General features: G+C 42.2%; 1 long non-coding RNA gene across 1 annotated transcript in view; it reads right to left on the reverse strand.

Annotated features, from left to right (window-relative positions):
- Window positions 1-5,423: 5,423 nt before the first annotated feature.
- The window catches only part of LOC134929268 (uncharacterized), a 45,610-nt gene continuing 29,121 nt past the window's right edge, over window positions 5,424-21,912 (reverse strand). The window contains exons 2-4 of the long non-coding RNA XR_010178431.1: window positions 7,388-7,456; window positions 7,100-7,312; window positions 5,424-6,180 (exon numbers count right to left, since the gene is read on the reverse strand). This is a non-coding gene — a long non-coding RNA (uncharacterized LOC134929268). The remainder of the gene's footprint in view (window positions 6,181-7,099; window positions 7,313-7,387; window positions 7,457-21,912) is intronic.

The raw sequence follows: 21,912 nt of genomic DNA on the forward strand, positions 1-21,912 counted from the left end.
AATGGGGCTGTCCCGGGTCGATCCCAGGTCTTAGTGCAGTGTGAAAGGGGTCAGTCCCGGGAAGGCATCCCGGGACGCATCCCGGGAAGCATCCCGGGAGTGACCCGGGAGTGCGAGTGTAAAAGTGGTATTACACTGCATCACCAGTGAGCTCTTTGAAAATGTGATGGTTGATCAACTCTGCCTGTGCACCTGCTGGGTGGTCTAGAAACTGTCAGTAATGTGCAGCCACCCACTAAGTAGGGATACTAAGGGGTATTGACTCCTAAATGTTCTCCCGAGTAAACCTTTGCCCGGTTGACACTGGGCACATCAGCTAGTGTATTAATGAATGTTACTGATTATACATACACAGGCTGAATTAAAGCATGGAAAAATTGCACCTTGGCAAACTATGTTGCACTGCAGGTGGGGCAGATTTCAAATGTACAGAGAGAGTTAGATTTCAGAGGGGCATGTCCTTGCTGAACTCTAAATCTCAGTGTAAGAATAAAGCTGTCCATCATATGTGGGCAACATGCAAAAGCAGCCAGTATTACCCTACATACACCCCCCCCCCCAATGTATTTGCACGCCTTGAATTGCAATATGGTTTGTCCAGGTGCAAAGTTCTTCTTCTTCTCCTTCTTCTTCTTCTTCTTCTTCTTCTCCTCCTTCTTCTTCTTCTTCTCCTTCTTCCTCTTCTCCTTCTTCTCCTTCTTCTCTTTCTCTTCCTCCTTCTTATTTCTCCCTTTTTTTCTTCTTCTTTCAGATTTTTCTTTAGCATTCTTTATTTATATGGTGCCAAAAGGGGCCTGCAGCGCCTTACAAAGCACATAAATGGTAACAGTATGAACACACACAAAAAAACAACAATGTGACTTACAGTACCAAACATAGCAGAACAAGCATAAGGTTATAAACATATAAGACCCAAATCAGCATCGGGATGGCCAGACCCAAATTTTGGTGCTGGTGTAAGCAGTGAGAAGATGCTGGTATAAATGAAGGAAGGAAAAGGAGAAGAGGAGTGAGTACCAAGCAACCCAACAAAATTGCTTAAAATACATGTTGTTCAATGGAAAAAGCAGAGAAACATTCACATGGATGATATTGCATGTCGTACAGAAGGATTTCTTAACTATGGTCCTCAGGGATATGCAACTACTGTAACAGTGCATGTTTTCCAGGTCTTTTCACGGGTGCAGTATGACAACATATCGCATCATTCCCACACATGGATCTTTTAGAGTGATTCAGACTGTAATTAATGTATCCACTAATTAATATTACATATGTGCTACTAAAATTTAGAAAACATTTACTGTTTCACTTGAGCTCAGGGCTGGGTAGTCTTATAGGGCACAGCATGATTTTGTGATGTTAAAAAGAATTTCAAGTATATAATGTATTTCTGCAAATATTTTGTTACATACAGCTGCTTAACAATCATCAGTTATGTTTCCTGGACCTGATTGAGATGTACACAAATCCGATGCACATGTTCAGAGGGGATCCCACATGGCCCACGCAGTGCCTCTTGACAGGGGTGTATTAACAGAGGAGAAGGCCCATGTGCAACCTCCTCCTTCCGGGCCCCCTTCTCTGTAGCCAGTGCCCGGCAGCACAGTCTAACCACTAGCGGGGCACAGACTCGATTGCGCAAATCTCCTGGGAAATGGTGCGGCAGACATTTTCCAAAAGATTTCCTTACTGCGCATGCACAAAACTCAAGGAAAATGGGTGCTGCATACTTTACCCAGAGATTTGTGGAGAGATGCTGCCACCGGTGTGGGAGAAATGGCTACAGGATGTGCAATGTGGGCCCCCCTGGACCTCGGAGGATCACGTGCACCGCACACATTGCACACATTATAGATACACCACTGTTGCTTGAGCCACAGCCTTCAGATGCAGATTTCCCGGCTCAGGCAGCATGAACAGCCCAACCATCCTGCATAACCTCAGGGTCACTCAGATGGCCGATGTTCACGCAACTGATCCAATGCTGCATCTTTGGTAGCAGAAGTGGATCAAACAAGCATATAGGAGGCATTTATCTAAGCAAGGCGTCTCCTGCTGTTTTTACATATTTTTATACAGTGAACTGTATCCATCTCTGAATCTGGCCCTCTGACATGTTTGGCTCACATTCAGATTCATATAGACATGGCATACACATGCTAGTGCAGTGGTTCTCAACTCCAGTCTTCAAGTACCACCAACAAGTCACGTTTTTGTGGATTCGTTTAATCATGCACAGGTAAATGAATCTATTTTGCTAGATCTGTAATTATTCCAGCTGCTGCCACAGACAGAAATTCTCAATACATAACCTGTTGGGGAAACTTAAGGGTTGACGTTGAAAACCCCTGTGCTAGTGGTTCAAACACTGGACGCCGGGCAAGTAGACATTCATGTTTGTTTATGTTTTTACTATTATCTATTAACAATATATTTTATAGTAGTATTTGTGCTTCTTTGCAACATCTTGATTTGTATGTTCATGACATAGAGTTTGTCCTATAAGAACATATGAGAAATTACTATTGTTGTGGAAAATCTGTACATATTATCACCCTCATTTATTTTGTGGGGTGCCAGGACAGGACAGTCGGTATAACAAAGAAAACATAAACTTGCAGGGTTCATAGATAAGGTGAAGGCATGAGACAAATCATGTAGAGAGCTAACAATCTGGATTTCATAAACAATGAGGGTTGTGAAGCCAATATATGAAGTCATACTTGCTTACTTAGCTATTGTTAGGTCAGTCAAGCCTCAAGGAAAATATATACTTGTGGCTGACAGACAACAGATAGGTAACAGCGGCAATAAAAAAAAATCTTGTTAACAGTAAATGCAGTAAATACGGACAATATGGTTAAAAATAAAATGTTTAGCTGTTTATAACCATTGCTAAATTCTTTTGGGATTTCACAGTGGCTCAATAATTTCCTGCAAAATACCCAGCTGTCCGTCCCAAACTCCCCATGCCCACCTGAGAGGCATGACCATCCTGTCTTCATTTCCCAGTATTCTCCCATCATTCACCTTCGTCACAAACTCACTTCCGCAATCAGGACAAACTTTTTTAACTACACTCCACAGAATCTCTCTTTTTTATTGTGTGAAGGAAACATCTATCACTAATGCTGGAACATTCTGTCCCTGTCGAAAAACAGCTGATGTAATCAGAACAATTTAACAAATCATCTAATTACTGCAGTTAATTTTATGTGACTCATATATAATGAAACAACATTATTTAATGGCCGCGTGGGCCAAATCACCAGTTACTACTAATTTGCAATAATTTTGGTAATGGTGTTAATTTTCTCAGCACTGTTCTGTACATTTCGCTATAGCATAATAACATACATGTGTGATTGGTAATCCATTACTCTAAAAGGGGTATATTTACTAAGCTACCGATTTTGACCGATTTGGTGTTTTTTGTTCAAAGTGTCATCTCGGGAATTTACTAAACTCAAATCTCGGCAGTGATGAGGGCATTCGTATTTTTTTTACGGCTGTGTAGGAAAAATACGAATGAATACACCATCGGTCAAACGCGGCTGTTTAGGTATAGAACTCGGTCATTTACTATGCATTCGTATTTGAAATCTCTACCGTGAAAATGCATTTACTCGGTCATTTACTATGCATTTACTATGCATTCGTATTTGAAATCTCTACCGTGAAAATGCATTTGCGGCCGTGAAAAAATACAAATCGTAAAAAAAGGCTAAAAAAAAGTAGACCTGCTTTTGAGAAGCGTGTTTACATGTGTTTCCAATTATACATTAATCACACCTGAATTTTTTGGCCTTTAAAAGGGACCCTAGCACATTTTTAACAACTCTCACTCTGAAATGGCTGCTGCCGTGTGTAGTACTGATTTCTTGTTTGCTGGGGGATACCTGAGACTGCTCCATGAGGCTACAATAAACCAGGGCCAGGAAACTGAACATGGTCAGCAGGTTGTACAGGTGCCGCGGAGGCTGCGCAGGCCTCGTTTTTTTAGGGGGCGTTTAAACTTGAACGCATTGGCCGATGACCTGGTTATACAGATGTTCCGGCTAAATAGAAACAACATTTTCCGTCTGTATGACCTTGTCAAACTGGACCTAGACCCTGAAACAGCACGCTCTCGCTCTGTCTCAGGCCTGCACAAACTCCTGGCTGTGTTGCACTTTATGGCTACTGGCAGCTTCCAGGCTGTGACTGGCGATGTAATTGGTATCTCACAGCCCACCTTTTCAAAATATTTAATTCAGGTGAGTTAAAACATACATACATGTCTATATCTAAGTGGTGCTTCTGTTATGTAATATAACACAGTATTGTATTGATTACAGGTCATGACACTCACCTTATATTTTGTAATGTCCACTCAGGTTTTGGATCTCTTGGATCCCCACATAGATGCCTCTATCTGCTTCCCTACCCAGGGGTCGCAGTGGCATGCAGTTAGGGTAGCTTTCTATGAGCTTGCTGGCATGCCCAATGTGCTGGGTGCCATAGATTGCACACACGTTGAGCTGAGACCACCTAGGGGCAGGCAATATATTTATACCAATAGACATCTGGGCCAATCCACTAATGTCCAGGTGGTTTGTGATGCAAATCTAAAAATTGTGAGTGTTGTTGCAGGTTACCCTGGCGGCTGCCATGACTCCTTCATCCTCAGTCAGTCATCCCTCTTTGATAAGTTTGAGGCCGGACAAATGCCTGATGGCTGGCTGCTGGGTATGTTCCAAGTGTGTTGTGTGTATGTGTGTTAACTTCAACCTCCTCATTTTTTTATGTTATTTCCCATAAACCACATGTCCTAATGTTGCCTATATCTGTCTTTCAGGTGATGGTGGTTATGGCTGCTACTCTTGGCTCCTTACTCCATTGTCCCAACCTGATTCTCCTGCTGAACACAATTATAATAATGCACATAAGTCCACGCGGAATGTGATAGAAAGATGTTTTAGGGTGCTGAAATCTAGGTTTCGGTGTCTGGATAAGTCTGCAGGGCTTTTGTTGTATAGTCCCTCAAAGGTGACTAGGATTGTGTTCTGCTGCTGTTTTCTTCATAACATGTGTTTGTGGCAACATCTGCCACATGTTGTTGATGAAGAAAACAGTCAGCAAGTAGGTGAGTTAGAAACATCTGGCGACAATGTGAGTAAAGATGTAGGGAGGCAGGTAAGGCAAGAAGTGATTCTGCGTTATTTTAACGGTAAGTATTATTTAGTCATAAATAACCTTGCCTAACCACTATTATAAAATGTTTTATAGGTCTGAATTCTGTTTGTGTTGCGTTATTGTTTGTTATTTCTCATGTTGTTTACAGTTAGGCAATAAAATGTATAACTTACACTGTCACTCATTAGCAAATGAAACAATACACATATTGCGTGTGATTAATTTATTACCTTAAACACAGGCATTTTTAGTGAATCAATTAGAAAAATATTATTTTTAAAGTAACATATTGTAGTTGTTGCTGCAGCCTTCATCATTTCTTTGTTTTTTGTTTGCTGGGTGCAGAGGATTGGGATGGTTCATTGGTCCTGGTTCTGCTGGATCGTCTAACTGGGGAGGTAACTGGGGTCTGGCTTGGTGTGGTTGTTCCTGAGCTTGAGCTTAGTTGGTGGGATCCCAACACATTTAGGCTTTGGCTCAGGTTGTTTAGGCTTGCAGTGAGTTGTGTATTTGCGGCAGTGTTGTTGGCAATGATTCGGGAGAGGTTTTTGTTTATTAGTTGGTTGTGTTGGATAATTTGTATGAGGGCTTGTTGCTGCCGCTGTTGGTCATCCATGATTCATTGTAAATCTGCTTGCATTTGGCTGTTGTCTGCCCTCATCTGCTCCATAGAATTTGCAACTCTGCCAACTTGAACTATCAGTCTGCCTGAGTTCCGACTGAGTCTAGGAAGATGATGGGGCAGACTGGCAAGGTATTGGGTGTGGGTGTTCAGACAGGCATAGTGTTACGCCTGTTGTGTGGCCCAACTGGACCAAAACTCTGGGGCCATTTGTGGCTGGGGTGGTGTTGGGCTAAATTGGGGGCTGTGGGATGTTTGGGGTGGTTGGGTTATGTCCTGCGGCGTGGTTGGCTGGTTTGGATCTATCGCTTGCAGGTGTAGTGTGTACGAATCCTGCAAGTCAGTTTCCTGCTGGGCATCCTCGGGCATGATGGATGGTTCTGTATGGGGTTGAAGACAGCCACTATTTAGTCAATATTTTGCATTGGTCTTTTTATAGCTTTATGTCAACATGCATTACTTCTTAATATTCATGTTGGAAATGTTAAATAGATTGTGGCCTAAACTTAGCAATTTAGCTCACCTTTTTGTAGAAATATGTGGCTTCTAATGTTTCCCAATTCAGTTGAAAAATGTTTCAGGGAATTGTTGGACTCTGAGCCATAATTAATGTGCTAACACGAAGAACTCTAACAAATACAAATTACTACATTTACATATTGTGTATGAAGCTTCCTTTTGTAAAACACACACAATACAATAAATGTGTTGAGCAATACACTCATACATTGTTCAAGGCAGTCAGTGGTCTGGCCAAAACTTTAATAAATATAGTGCAAATAAATGAAATTTAATAATATGGTTGAAAATGTCTTAAGGTGGCCTATGTTTAGAACTGGTGATGTTGGGCATGCAAAACAATTGGATTAGACGTAACATCTATGTAGCTGTTTCTAACAAAAAAAAAACAAAAAAAAATTGGTTGCTATGGCCAACATCACATCTGAAAATTTAAAAAAATAACTAACATTACCCCCAAGTGCTTGCTGTTGGTGATTATTATTACAAGGATGACTGTTTATTTGTAACACATTTTTTTTGGCTGTGCACAAACAGTGGGGCAGATGTATTAACCTGGAGAAGGCATAAGGAAGTGATAAACCAGCGATATGTGCAAGGTGATAAAGGCACCAGCCAAACAGCTCCAATATGCTTATTAACAGTTAGGATCTGTTTGGCTGGTGCCTTTATCACCTTGCACATATCACTGGTTTATCGCTTCCTTATGCCTTCTCCAGGTTAATACATCTACCCCACTGTTTTTTTATATTTTTACAATTAATTGTTATGTTTACTCACCAGACAGCTGAGGGGATTGTGGTTCCTCGCTTTGTGGACTGGCCAAAATGGCTTGTGGTGGCAGGGACGACACTGTAGAGATGCGCCGTTGTGGTGGTGAGGATGCTGCTGGAGATTCAGCCTCAAGCCGGCGTCTCTTGGTACCCATCTTATGGAGACTATACGAGCCCTGTGATGGTCGTCTTAGTGGAGGGGTGTTTGATGAAGAATTACCTATGTGATAAGATAAACATTAACATTCTGCTTTTCTATGTGTTTTCTGAATATGTGTATACACTAAATTCTTACCTGCATCGCCAGCATCTGCATCTCTTGGCAGTGTGGGTTGTGGCCTGGCTGTGCTGTGTCTCTTTCGTACTGTAGAAATATGAAGATTGTCCTTATGAAAATTCTATTATGTTTATATGTTTATGCAAAATCCTTATTGTGATGTAAACATATGAGGAACCTAATGAGAAGTAAACAAAACTATGCTTATGCTTTTCTGCCTGACTTCATTGGGTGTGTATACTTAAATTATGAAACAATGACACCAACCAATCCATACACAACGGTGCAGAATTCACAATATTATACTACTTAAAACCCAACCATGGTAGCTTAACACAACCAGAATATTGCTCTGTATTTCACATTTGTTTGCTGCTAACAACCAAACAGTACCCCCAAATATATGCGCAAAATTGTAAGCATCAAATTAAAATATGCATGAAAAATCACATCAACCACACAAAGGACAACTCAGAACAACACACAATAACCATAAGTCCATTAAAAAAAAATTATGCAAAACACATGACTCACACTTCATTTAAAGACACCAACAACAATTTACTTTTTTTTATAAAAAAAAACAGAAAAAGCCCAAGGCCACCTGCTAAATTGACAATACAAAGGATAAAAACATAACTATTTGTGATTAAAACTACATCACCAACTAAGGACAAAGCACAGATGTTTTAATTATAAATAAACAAAAATTTTAAACTCACCATCCTGCCTTGGGCGATCCGAATCCCGGACATGAGTCGCACCAACCACTTCTGGCGGAATAAGAGTATGCACAGGCTCCTCCCAATCCCGATATGACGCTCGGAAGGGGTGGCCACCACCTGTTTGGCGTGCTGATTTAGCCTCCTTAGACATCTTAGCCTTGACACGGCGCTTGATGTCGTAGAATCGCTTACGACACGTGTCCTCGGTCCTCCTCACCACACCCTCACTATTAACTGCCGCAATGACCTTCCCCCACAGAACACTCTTCCTGCGTGAAGAAACCTTTGCAGCATCATGGCCAAACAGCTGTCGATGATGCCTCATCAGCTCCCGCACCAATGCCATATTCTCTGCGTAGCTGAATTTGACATTGCGGCCCGTCTTTGTAGTGGTGCGTGGCTGCGAGCCACAGCACCATCACTGTCACTATCACTCGAGGCCGCAGCAGCAACCTCCCCCTCCACCTCACTCACCTCCTCCCTCTCACTCACCTCCTCCACCACACTCACCTCCTCCACCTCACTCACCTCCTCCCTCTCACTCACCTCCTCCCTCTCACTCACCTCCTCCACCACACTCACCTCTGACTGGGACATATTCAGGACAAACAACAAATAACACTGAGAAAAAAAAACACAGTAAACACACTCCTCCACTACCACTACACACCACACACCAAACACACACACACACACACACACACACACACACAAACACACACACACACACACACACTCACTCACAAACAATGACAATAGACGTTAAAAAAAAAACAAAGACAAAAAACTAGACAGACTTTTAAATAACTACACAACAAGTATGACAAGACTACTTACACACACAGTACAGCACTCAACAATCTCAAAGAATCTCCTCAAAACCGCCAAAAACTCCTATCAACTCACCAACTCCAAACACACCTTCCTCTCACCTCTCCAGTAGCTAAACCCACGAGGTGCGGACGGTTTGGGGCGGTTTTATAGTAATGAGCACAGACACTCCTCCATCATGAATCAAACCAATCACGGACGAGTGACAAAAACGAAACTTAGAAAAAAAATGCGTCCAGGAACGGAAAAACACTGCCGTAACCGAAAAATTACGCAGTCGGAAAAAAAACAGAGAACACGGCCGCAAATCCACAAAATCGGCCGCATTCTACCTTGGAAAAACACGAATGACATCGACATCGAAAAATGGAAATAATCAAAACACGACAGCATAGTAAATGAGGCGTAATAAATTAAAAAAGTTGCAAATTCACACATTCGATGTCATTCGTGTTTAAACTTTAATCTCATTCTGAAAAATACGAATTTTAGTTAATATACCCCATAGTCTCTTATACTTAACTGTAAAGATGAAAAGTTTAAGACTAACTGAATTGAGTGAACTATCTTCTTCCTGCAGGTCACAGGTCGTTCACCTTCTCCAGAGACTGCCAAGCATACTTTAGAAGTTAGATAATCAAACCGGCAATAGAACATTGTCAGATATGGATGCAATTACTTAATATTCTCCATAGACAGATAACCTAGGGCTAAACTAAGTAGTACATATTACTGTTTATTAAATACAACTTACTATTGCAATGTATTATATTAATTTTAAATATTTTTCTTACTATGTTAGTGTGTTGCACTGATTGTGCTGCGTTTTAGTTTTCTAGTCTTTGGAAACAAGAGATAAGTAAAACTTGGTTTGATTTGCAAAATAACCAGAGATATAAGGTATTATGCCAATAAATCTGTTTTTCTTAATTCAATACAAAATTATTTTATTAGTGTTTAAATAACAAGATGTTTGCTAAGATGTTTTATAAGTATAATCCATTATATATGTTCAAAAATATTACAGTTTTGATCCAGTGGCAACATTCTGTCAACTTAATATTCCATGTAAGAAATAAATTAAAGTTTCTTATGTCTAGTGACCAGGGCCGGAGCTTCCACTAGGCAGCTGTAGGCAGCTGCCTAGGGGCGCCGGGACCTGAGGGGGCGGCCTGCTACAGCTGCCTGAAAAAGGTAGCGTGGTCCTATCTTTCACAGCCGCTGCAATCCTCCCAGGACTCGTATCTTACAGTAGCCGTGACTGCTAAGCTCCTGTATTGCAGTCTCCACCTCCACAAGGCACAGGCAGTAACTGTGACAGCTCCTGGAGTCCTGGCTGGGGGTGACATGCAGCACTGCTCTTCATTCCAGGCTCTTTCACAGACTACTCAGTCCCAACTCTGCATCACAGCCTGCAGGTAGTGGCTGCACAGTGTACTCTCTGCATTTCAGTCCACTGAGGGGGGGGGGGGGGGGGGGGGGGGGAGAGGAGATGAGCAGTAGGCATGCACACAGTTTGGGGGGGATGAGCAGCAGCATGCATACAGATGGTGGGGGGGGATAGGACAGCAGACTTTTAACAGAGTGGGGGGGGTGAGAGTAGCAGGCACCCACACAGACTGGGGAGATAGGGAGAAGAGAGCAGCCATGCAACAAACTGGGGGTGGGGGAGAGCCGCAGCATGCCTTTCATCTGAAGGGTGGGTAGGGGGAAGGGGCAGTAGGCAGAAGTTTTGCCTAGGGTGCCGAGAAACCTTGCACCGGCCCTGCTAGTGACTACTAACTTTTTCAACAGGACTAAACAGCAGAAACAAGGCTAATGTATTTGGCTTCTTTAAAAGAAAAATCAATATAATTGATATCACAAAATTCTGCAGTACAGTGGGAACCAGTACATAAAATGTACAGGTCCAACAAGGCAAATGATGAAAATTCAAAAAGGATAACTGCAGCAATATAAAAAAATACTGCATCATGGGGCTAATTCCGAGTTGATCGCAGCATCAAATTTGTTAGCAGTTGGGCAAAACCATTTGCACTGCAGTGTAAAAATAAAGCAGTCAGTATATACCCTGCACAGAAACAAAATAACCCACCCAAATCTAACTCTCTCTGCACATGTTATATCTGCCCCCCCCCCTGCAGTGCACATGGTTTTACCCAACTGCTAACAAATTTGATGCTGCGATCAACTCTGAATTACCCACAATATGTAATACGCATTACGCACGGAATAAAAACATACATAGAGGGGCCTGCTTATCAAATCATATTTGTGTTTTTTTATGTTTTAATTTAATCATTTCATTCTAATGTATTGTAATTTGTCATTGCGGGAACATGCCATTTTACGTGTAATTTTACTGATCATTGATTGTTTATACATGTTTCCTACAGCTATTCATTGGTACAACTATAGTTGATACTACCTTTGTATCTATGGCCTTGTGGCCCTACTGTTCAAAATGCTTGTATACCGGAATACTATCTGAAGTTGTACATGTGATGCTTCAATAAAAAAATTCTTTATAAAAAATCATATTTGTACGATATTCCCAGAAAACACCAATTTTGGCTGTTTACATGCAGAGATTATATAGCCCCTGATTCAGTGGCGAAGTTCGTCCCAGTTGCCCGGAGGCAAGATAAATATTGGTGCCCCTTCCCCTATATATATATATATATATATATATATATACACACACACACACACAACATATATGTATTTATGGAGTGATTCGAATTTTATATATATATATATATATTTCAGATTGTCATTTATTTTAAATCACACATTTCTTAGCAGTCTTACCCAGGATGAGAACCCATGACCTGTTACATTGAAGGCAGACACCTTACAGATGGAAAAAGCAAAAAATATTGCAGCGCACATAAGTTGGGCAAAGATTTTTTTATTTTTTATTATTTACTGATATTACTATTTCATTCTAAAATTACATTCAAGAATCCAAAACCACCGGCCGGTGAATTTAAATGACTGGTATACTAAAATTTAAAAAACATATATGACACAGCCTGTTCTTCTAATAAAATATCTTATGTGAATAGACACACTAAAACTTAATTAATACATCCACAAGGAATCACTCCCACCTAAAATATCTGTCTGAATAAACACAAGAATGTATAGAGGCTCAGTCAGGAATTAATATCACTAAATCGCTAAAAGAATGTAACAATATGGCACTCTAAACAACTTTCTTTTGTAACTAATAAGTAACTGTTATGCACACCAGTGCCTGCAGGAAAGTACTGGTGTCAGGACTGTTATGCACTCCAGTGCCTGCAGGAATGTACTGGTGTTTGAACTGTTATGCAAAACAAATGGACTTACAGACAGACTGGGGAATATGACATAACGTACACAGAAGGTGATAGGTTAACAAAATACACACAAAGTGAACAGAGAAGCCCAGAGGCTAAGGAACTGGGTATCTCCCTTGTATTAGAACTGCTCAGATGGGAAAAGCAAGATGTTGTGTTTTAATACGTAGAGAACCCGAAATGCTGTTGCTAAGGGCAACAGCAAAACCCTAAAGGGTTACCAACGGGTGTGGCAGTAAACTCCTTGGTCAGAGATGGAATGATAGACACAAGAAGAGTCTCCACAATCCTAATTCTCACTTGCAGTGCACAGGTTCAGCTTACTGCCACTAAACTGACCCCTGACACCTAGCACAGTGAGACAGGATTAGACAGGCAAGTCTTAGAATACAGCCGCAAACTTGCTAAGTTCACAGAGTAGTAACAGAACCCCAGCAAGCTAAATGACTGACTCCAGTCTTACTGCTAGGTCTGGATTGGCAGAGTGTAATACCAAATCCCCAGGCCTATTTGCAGTAAGCAACAAACAAATACAAAGCTACACAGTACTGGCTAACTTTCAGAAACTGACTAACCAACAAAGATTCAGCAGCATCTGCTTACCCTGAGAAGAGGCCTTATAAAGCAGGTGCTGTCCACGCCCCACTCAGACCTCACAGACTGTGAGCACAAAAACCAGCACCGGATCCCCTGCCATGCACAGAGCCTATAACCACTGCACAGCAAAAGACCCGAACCGGAGTATCAGCTGCGCTCAGGTCACTCCGCTAGCACTTGTCTCCCGGTTGCCATGACGACGTGGCAGCACAGGGCAGGAGACCCTAACAGTAACAGTCACACTTCTCATGAATAACTTCACAGACACACTAGATTGATCAATCCATTTTAGCACTGGCAATCCATTCAGTGCTTAATAATGTTATGTCACTATACCAACGTGACATGAAACACACTGATTCCTGCGGCTGGTTGGTGTCCCTGATAGCCGTAATTAGATGTTTCTTGAAAACCACAGAATATAGAACAGTCCGTTTAGCAGTCAATAACCGTCTATATTGAGCATGACAAAATAGACTTATTTGAATCGTCTGGCCAGACAAGGTAATTATTCTCACCCCACTCTCCAGCTAGATATGTACACAGGACTCCTCCCGGCTGCTGGTGCTTATAACCTTAGAGGGCAGTCATCTCTGAAGGATCAAGTCCATCTGTAGATGTGAAATGGCTTGGAGCTGAAATTGGCGGTGAGCGTATCCACTAGCGGTGGTATGGATAAAAGTAACGTGAGTCCTTTTACGTGTTTCTCCGCCTCCCTCCGGGTTCAGCGGCTTCATCAGAAAAAAATATTTTTATTTTTGTGTTCTATAACCTTACAGATGGAGCTATTTGCTCCTGCATATTTAGAATTGTTGGTTCAAAACCATTGCAGCTAGGCAGATCTATGCAGCGTGCAGGCACACACTACATAGATCTGCTCAGTCAGTCACAATGCTGATTATTTCTCTGACAATTTATTTTGCAAGTGTCATAGATAGGATTAGAACCCACAACCTATTACACTGGAACTAGAAACATGAAAATTCTAACTATATGAAGTTACTTGTAATTGTCAGAGAAGAAACTTCATATAGTTAGAATTCTCATGCTTTCTAAGCATGAGGGTATGACACTTGTAAAATGTGTATCTATACTAAAGAGGGTGTGACTTGTAAAGTGCAAGGAATAGTGGGGGAGTTGGCCATGGAAGAGATAGCAGCAGCTGTCAATTAACTTAATTGAATGGTGTCGCTGAACACACGGAATGGGAGGAGAGGTGCCCCTTCCCCCACCCCCCCCCTTCAGAGCAGAAGCTTGGCGGAAGCTGACTCTGTTGCCTCCCACAGTTACACCTCTGGCCTGAATATATCTATGGGGAACCACAGCAGAGAGCGGAGATATCTGCTGCAATCCCCCATTTCCGTTCACAAATGCAGCCCCCATAAGTCTCTGTGGGGCTGCTTCAATGCAGAATTTACCTTAATTCACCCCTTTACATACATTTTGTAGCCTCATCAGTGGTGTAATTCTCTCCACCTCAGCAAAGGTCATTTCTGAAAATGCAAGACAAGGCGACACAGGCACATAAATATGAATATCTGCGCACCAAGCTCATTTATATGTGTATGCTTACATCCTGGTTTTCAAGAACTGCTCCTAGTCTTCAGGATACTTTTGAAGAATAGTGGTTTGCTGGAAATACACATAATTTAATGAAAATGTTACTTCGAAGTTTGTGATAATACTGTATCGCCATATTACTATGCGATGACTTATTTCATTATCTCTAACTGAATGGTTTGTCCTATTTATGTAATACACTAATTAGCATGAGCGTAAGGGCACGGCCTTTTTACTTGTGCTGGCCTTCTGTGCATTTGGAAGGTGTAAAATGGGTCTAAATGAAAATACTGTCAGACGTTTTGTTTTCATATACAAGGCAGGTAAAATGCAAGTCCTTTTGCAGGGGAAGGTAGCTCTGCAGCACCTGCTAATGCCTTCTAAAGGTGCGCTCTCTAGTCTTCAAACACATTTATATAATCATGTTCTGCAGGTTGTTGTTATAAAACCAAGACCACATGCACCTAGCCCAAACTCAGCAAGTGGTATCCCTGATTCACACAGTTCCCTTCAGTAGATGCAGAATGTTGCATACTAGAGACAGAAACATAGAATTTGATGGCAGATAAGAACTACTTGGCCCATCCAGTCTACCCTTTTTTATATTTTAGGTAACCTCAATTCTATTTCATCCTTAGTTCTTTGCAAAAGTTATTGCCTATCCCAAGTAATGCCACCACCCTGGCATAAATTCATGAACTCCCATGTAAAAATAGTTGCAGTTGTGCAAATACTTATGCATATATACCATATGCATCATATATCCCATATAATGCATAAAGGATATATACTCTAGTAGCTATATATCTTGTTTATTTTATTTGTAAATTACCCTTTTTAAATACATAAATGTTACATGACCATAGTAATGCGTAGGGCAATTACAAATACAATCTAAAGCAATTGCACAGTTTCATTTTACTGAACTCAGCCAATGAAATCCATTATGATTCTTGTAGTGATGCCATCTAGGTTATCATGGAAAACAATACTTTTGCATCAGTGATGGGTTTCGTGTCAGCATAGTGCCAAGGGGCTAAGGTGGATGGTAAATGGGGGGAGGTGAGGTGGGGGGTGTCACAGACACACACACACACACACACACACACACACACACACGTTTCCTGAACATGAAATATTTTTCTGAATGAAACTCTAGAAATTGGCATGGAGATTTTCTGTGTAAATATGGCTTCCAGCTAATATTAAGGATGTGCTACTCCTGTAGCTCCTCTTTGGCGACCTACGGAGGAAGTTCATATAATATACCTAAGCACTTTCAGGTAAAGGAAATACTGGGAAACAGTAAGGTTTCCAGATCAGATAATAACGTCCAAGTACAACTAAACTCAGCCCAGAGTTACCTTTATTGCTCTCCCAGCATTTAAGTAGCTGTCAAATAGTGATCCCCATAGTGTTATCTGGCCCCAAACGCAATCAGGCCCTTTCTGTATACAACTGTGTGCCATTGGTTCACAGAAGCTTCATTTCTCTTTCTCAGTCCCTTTCTGGAAGTGATGATAAAGAGCTTCATTACAGCAATGGGTCTATTGCACCAGAAGTGATTGCTCAGTGTGTGAGTTCTGTGACAGGAAAATGGAATCCTTCCCACAGTCCTACTCTGACGTGAAGACGCTTATGGAAAACTATCCCCTGGATATTACTCATTCCTCTGCTATCTTTATTTATTTTCAATAAATATGTAATTCATACTAGGAAAATATGCAGCTTTCACTAAACCCAGTGTCACACAATGCTGAGGACTAGATATAACTTAGGCTGACCATATTATCCCTTTAACCCGGGCCACTCATAAATTTTACAGGTTCTGTGGCTGGCTGACAACAGGCCTGCATTTCACCTGGTTTTAAGCAGCCACAGAACCTGTGTAATTCATGAGTGTCCCAGGTTAAAGGGATAATATGGTCAGCCTATAATAAGTAGACCTCTCTATTGTGGCTTATGGCTTATGACATTGCCTCTCCCCCTTTTTGTTCTGCCATGGAAAAACACTTTATGGTTCACCTGTAGCAACATTTATAGCTACAGTCAGCAACAATACGGAGTATAGCAGGGAAGGATTCTTACCAGCTATAGAAGAGCAGTGGAGCCACTTTCCTACTTATGTGTCAACACATTTTTTTGAGACTTCTGAGCACATATATTTCTGCTTTACATCTGTTACTATGGTTCAAACTATCAAAGGCATCATTTCTTTGAAAAGAAAGTTCAAAGTTAACACTTGTAATGTGACTGTAAACTACATAATAACAGCCCTGCTATGCAGCCAGCAGTCTCTTCTCTCTTCCAAACATGATCTGTTATCCCCTATTCCTGTCTCACAACAGCCCCTATCGCTGGCCGGTACCTCTTTTATCAACAAGCTTCGCCGATATTGTTGTTGCTTCATTTAGCATTCTTTCCCTTTTAATGCTTCAGTTCACAGCAAAATAAATGAAACTATGACCTGTACACAGCAATCTTATGTTACAGCGTAAACATCCCTGAGTTACTGGGCTGTACTGTATGCTGTTTCACAACTTTCACAGCACAGCTGCTGTAACCAGGATCAGTAGCCAATGAAGGCTAGAAGTAAAAGCTGCTATTATTGTGATACGCTGTGCAGCATTACAGTATTCCTACATGTTACAGATGTATTCAGTCTGAGCGCTTATCCAACATAATTCTCAGAAATCATAACAGGATTGCACTACCAGCTACTGGTGCTGGATGCTTGGAACATTTGTATGAATATTTATTTTGAATAAAACAAGGGGAAAATGTCACAAATATATTTGACTTATACATAAGCTAAATGGGTAACAAACATCGCTAACACAATACATTAAACATACTTTCAGTTTGTAGTACAGTACATCTCTTTTTTAGCAGAGTAAAGCAATGATTCTTCCATATATTACCAAGGCATACATTTACTATAAAGAAACTATGGGCCTATTTACTAGTAAATGTACGCAAAACCCAATGGTCTGAGTACATATCCGATGGTGGAGTGCCTGCGCATGCTTAGGACCCATTTTGCGTATCATGTGCAGAACGTGTCCTGCTTCATCATATGCCGTGCCCCCTGAGACGCAGCTAGTCAATAAGGCAGTGGGCACAGCTGGGCAGAGTTCCAGAAGGCGGGGGAGTGTTGCTCACGTTTTCTTGGAGTGCTGAGAGCAGGATATGCTTCTTTCGACGTAGACTGCCTGGCCTCAGCTACACAGCTACATGGGGCAATCTGAGGATAGTCTGGGTTACTCAGGTAGGCGATGGCCTCGCAGATGATCTGATGGCTGCATCTTAGGATGCAATGCTGGCAGGAGGGTCCTTTTCCCTCAGATGCCTCCTGCGGCATTAATGTAGTTCATACCTGCCTACTTGTTGGCTGCTCCCTTCGGGAGGGAGCAGCCAAATCACACAGGAGGGGGCATGGAAGAGGCGGTACGGGGCGTGGGGATGCGATCACATCATTGTAGCTCCACCCCCTGCTTTAAAATTCCTACATTACCGGCATTGCAAAGTGGGGTTATGATGGTGCAATTTAGTGTGAATAGCATAATCGCCCCGCCCCCTCCTCCTGTGTGTGACAGGATTCAGAAGGGAGCTGGTGGTGGTGAGCAGGGGGTGCTGCAGTGGGGAGTGGGATGCGGGAGACTTGCCCACTTCCCGGGGGACTGGGAGTGCCATCCGATTTTCGAGAGCCTCCCGGCCTTTCCGGGAGAGTAGACAATTATGATACTCACATCGCTGCGGCATCCAAATACACAGCAGTAATGTGGCTTGTGTCCAGTTCTGAATAAGGCCCTAAAAGCCCATTGAATGTAATTCTGATTAGCACACTTAAGTTTATTTAATTAGTGAAATATTATTTTTTAATAGAATATTAGATCACTGATCTTTTAAATTAAAATTGCTACAGGTTTCCCCTTTGCCTTCCATTGGACCCTGACCTACTGGGAACAAGAGATTTTCCATGCATCTGTTATGCAGGAACAATGAGTAGCAATATGGGGATTTTCCGTCTCTGCTGTCTGGGAAAAAAATTGGATATTGGAAAAAAAAAATGGATTTACAGTAAGCAACGGAGTTATTTTTGGGCAATGTCATTGTTATGGTGAGTTACCTAAGGACTAAGCAGCTCTTTGCTATCATTCTTCATCTATTTATCATGTTAGTCGGTGTATCACATTTTAACGTTTTAGGGATGGGACTTTGGGTCTAATTCATGTTTGTACGCAATGGGCAATATTCATGCAATGGAGCGATTATCATCAGACTGCGCATGTGCTGAGATCACACTGTGCAAGCGTCAAAGTGTCGCAGCGATCTCACTCGCAATGAGGACTTAAACACAGAGTGATTGACAGGAAGGAACTGTTTGGGGAAGTTAATGGGGCGTGGCAGCAAAATTGCAGTCATGTCATGGCCGTTTTTGGGGGTATGTATCAGCCTTCAGCTGCGATCATCTATGCAGAGAAACATGGCGCCAGCATCGTTACTGCTGTGTCCACTCTGCATAGCCATAGACCAACCCTTAGCGCCGATGTTCCTCATTTCTGCGTACAGGCTGCAAATGTGTACACAATTGTGAATGAGTTTGCGATCGCTCCGGTGGGCGTCTATTTTCATTTCAGGGCTGCAGCATCACTTGCCAACATTAACAGCTCCGTAGCCTAGAAAATCACAATTGCGATTGAATATGCACATTTATTTATTTTTATGTACGGTATATACAAGTGAGCCTGCAGTTTACTTCCTTGTTTGGCGACTGGACTGGGCGGGTGCAGACAAAAAAAGCACATAAAAAAGACTGCAGCACAGGAGGAATTTATCACTTTCCGAAAAGCTGTATCTGTAAATAAATAAGCAGTTTTTCAGAAGTGATAAATTTATGATGCATGCTTGATGAATAATGAAAAAATGGGGAAGAATGAAAACTAAAAATTCGCATTTCACAATTTTCCATGGTGAATATGCCCCTGAGTGAGAAATTGGAAGCATCAGGTTTGAAAACAAACTTCTACTGTATACAACATAAAGTTCATACATCCAACCATTTATTACCATGTTAATAGTTCAAAAATATAAAAATATATTTTGTGTGTCAGGAAACGTACATAGTTACCCAATGAAATATGTCAGACTGGAAAACCCAGCTGCTCTTGAAGTGGATGTATTCAGTAGTAGAGAGATAAATGGTTGAGTGGAGGCCATTTGTTTGTATACTGTTAAAAACATCCGCTCTGCAGTGCAAAACTATCTTTTAACCCATAGTTCACTTATGTTTGCACCAGTGCCCTTAGATGTATACCAAGTTGCACTGGGATTGCACCAGTGAACCTTAGATTATTTACTTATTTATTTACGTATTTTATTTACTAATTATATAATGATCACATATTCTGCAGATCTTTATAGAGAATACTTCAGTCATTTATATCAGTCGCTGCCACAGCAGAGATTACAATCTATAGGGATAATTCAGAGTTGATCGCAACAGCAAATTTGTTAGCAGTTAGGCAAAATCATGGGGGGGGGGGGGTCATTCCGAGTTGATTGCTCGCTGCCGATTTTCGTAGCGCAGCAATCAGGTAAAAAATGGCAAAACTGCGCAATGCGCAGGTGCGCCGTACGGGTGATGGATATAGCGAACATTCCATTCGCACAGCCGAGCGCAAGGTGATTGACAGAAAGAGGGCGTTTATGGGTGTCAACTGACAGTTTTCTGGGAGTGCTTGGGAAAACGCAGGCGTGTCCAGGCGTTTGCAGGGCGGGTGTCTGGCACCAATTCCGGCACCAAAAAGACTGAAGTATTGGCAAGGGCTGAGTAAGTCCAGAGCCACTCTGAAACTGCATAAAATGTTTTTGCTGTGCTCGGCTGCAAAGGCGTTCGCACACTTGCAAAGCGAAAATAATCTCCCCCGTGGCGGCGACTATGCGTTTGCACGGCTGCTAAAAGTAGCTAGCGAGTGATCAACTCGGAATGACCACCCATGTGCACTTCAGGTGTGGCAGATATGACATGTGCAGAGAGTTAGATTTGGGTGGATATTTTGTTTCTGTGCAGGGTAATACTGGCTGCTTTATTGTTACACTGCAATTTAGATTTCAGTTTTAACACTCCACAGCCAAATCTAACTCTCTTTGCACATGTTAAATCGGTCCCCCCCCCCCCCCCCTGCAGTGCACATGGGGGAGGGGGTCATTCCGAGTTGATCGCTCGCTGCCGATTTTCGCAGCGCAGCGATCAGGTGAAAAACTGCATTTATGCGCATGCGTATGCCCCGCAATGCGCAAGTGACATACAGGTACAAATTCCTTTGTGGTTGTACTCAGGTTCTAGCAAAGTTTTTCTTTGCACTGACAGCCGCCAGAAGATTGACAGAAAGGGGTCGTTTCTGGGTGTCAACTGACCGTTTTCAGGGAGTGTTTGCAAAAACGCAGGCGTGTCTGAAAAAACGCAGGCGTGGCTGGGCGTTCGCTGGGCGGGTGTATGACGTCAAATCCGGACACGAATTGGCTGAAGTGATCGCAAGCGCTGAGTAGGTTCAGAGCTACTCTGAAACTGCACTAACTGTTTTTGCAGAGCTCGCCTGCACAAGCGTTCGCACTTCTGCTAAGCTAAAATACACTCCCAGTGGGCGGCGGCATAGCGTTTGCATGGCTGCTAAAACTAGCTAGCGAGCGATCAACTCGGAATGACCCCCGTGGTTTTGCCCAACTGCTAACAAATTTGCTGCTGCGATCAACTCTGAATTATCCCCTATATGCTAGAGATACGTGGTGGGCACTTTTCATGTTTTGTGTTTTGGTTTTGGTTCGGGATCCACGCTCGTGTTTTGGATCTGGATTGGTTTTGCCAAAACCACCCTTTCGGGTTTTGGTTATGGATCTGGATGATTTAAAAAAACAACACATAAACAGCTAAAATCACAGAATTTTCAAGTAATTTTAATCCTAAGGTATTATTAACCTCAATAACATTAATTTCCACTAATTTCCAGTCTATTCTGAACACCTCACACCTCACAATATTGTTTTAAGGCCAAAAGGTTACACCAAGGTAGCTGGATGACTTTGCTAAGCGACACAAGTGGGCGGCACAAACACCTGGCCCATCTAGGAGTGGCACTGCAGTGTCAGACAGGATGGCAGATTTAAAATATAGGCCCCAAACAGCACATCATGCAAAGAAGAAAAAGAGGTGCAATAATAAGGTAGCTGTATGACTAAGCTAAGCTAAACACGTGTGAGGCACAAACACCTGGCCCATCTAGGAGTGGCACTGCAGTGTCAGGTGGCAGTACCACTGGACTTATACGGCAGTATCACTGGCCTCATACGGCAGTACCACTGGACTTATGGCAGCACAGGGACACCACCACTGGACTGATGCAGGACAATACAGCACCACTGCACTGGACAGAACTTATACAGCAGCACTGGGCATATGGCAGCAGAGGACACCACCACTGTGACT

Source organism: Pseudophryne corroboree, chromosome 5, assembly GCF_028390025.1.
Source record: "Pseudophryne corroboree isolate aPseCor3 chromosome 5, aPseCor3.hap2, whole genome shotgun sequence".
Lineage (NCBI taxonomy): Eukaryota > Metazoa > Chordata > Amphibia > Anura > Myobatrachidae > Pseudophryne > Pseudophryne corroboree.